The sequence below is a fragment of the Antrostomus carolinensis genome, unplaced genomic scaffold (genome assembly GCF_000700745.2).
Source record: "Antrostomus carolinensis isolate BGI_N321 unplaced genomic scaffold, ASM70074v2 scaffold33805, whole genome shotgun sequence".
Lineage (NCBI taxonomy): Eukaryota > Metazoa > Chordata > Aves > Caprimulgiformes > Caprimulgidae > Antrostomus > Antrostomus carolinensis.
Genome location: NW_010314921.1, coordinates 5,468 through 6,156, shown reverse-complemented (window position 1 = coordinate 6,156; position 689 = coordinate 5,468). Strand labels below are relative to the sequence as shown.

At 32.9% G+C, this 689-nt stretch overlaps 1 protein-coding gene across 1 annotated transcript in view; it reads right to left on the bottom strand.

Moving 5' to 3' along the window:
- Positions 1-689, bottom strand: part of POLI (DNA polymerase iota) — a gene marked incomplete at its 3' end in the record, with an annotated part of 8,516 nt that overhangs the window by 2,971 nt on the left and 4,856 nt on the right. The gene's annotated exons all lie outside the window — the stretch shown is intronic.

Here is a 689-nt window from a genome sequence, read left to right as displayed (position 1 = left end):
TATAAAATATAAATATATAGACTGAAAAATAATAATCATAATAAAAATAAATATATAAAATGGCCACCCACATAATACTGATAATTATTTTCCCTTCCTGCAGTTCAGGCTTTTTGATGAGTTTCCAGTTGAGTTTTAAAATCTGCTACTAAAAGAAAATGAATTAAATAAAAATATAAGAAATTAAAATATGAAATGAATTAGAAAAGTCACACTGGGACATAGCAAATGTCAGCCCATGTCTGGAACCTACATCAATGTTTTCTGGCCAACAGCAGAGTGTAAAATAAGTAGGAAAAGTATTTGCTCAGAATATTCCATCGGGCTCCAAAAGGCTGTTTTAATAACTGGCAGTAGGTTTCCAATCAGTAAATTTTTAAAAGTTTGTATTTAAAAACTTATATCAACAATAATATTTGGGCTTTGATAAAAATAAATTGAGATTTTAGTGTTTTTGAAGGTATTTTGTAAAGTCCTGGAACATGTTTATGTCACAACTGAAAATTAAGAAAACTCTAAAGTTTGTTCCTTCTTCCTGCTAAAAAAACTCAAAGATATCATGAAAAATCATGGAATGGTTTGGGTTGGGAAGGACCTCAAAGCTCATCCAGTCCCAACCCCCCTGCCAGCAGCAGGGACACCTTCCACTAGACCACGTTGCTCAAAGCCTCATCCAACCTGGCCAAGAA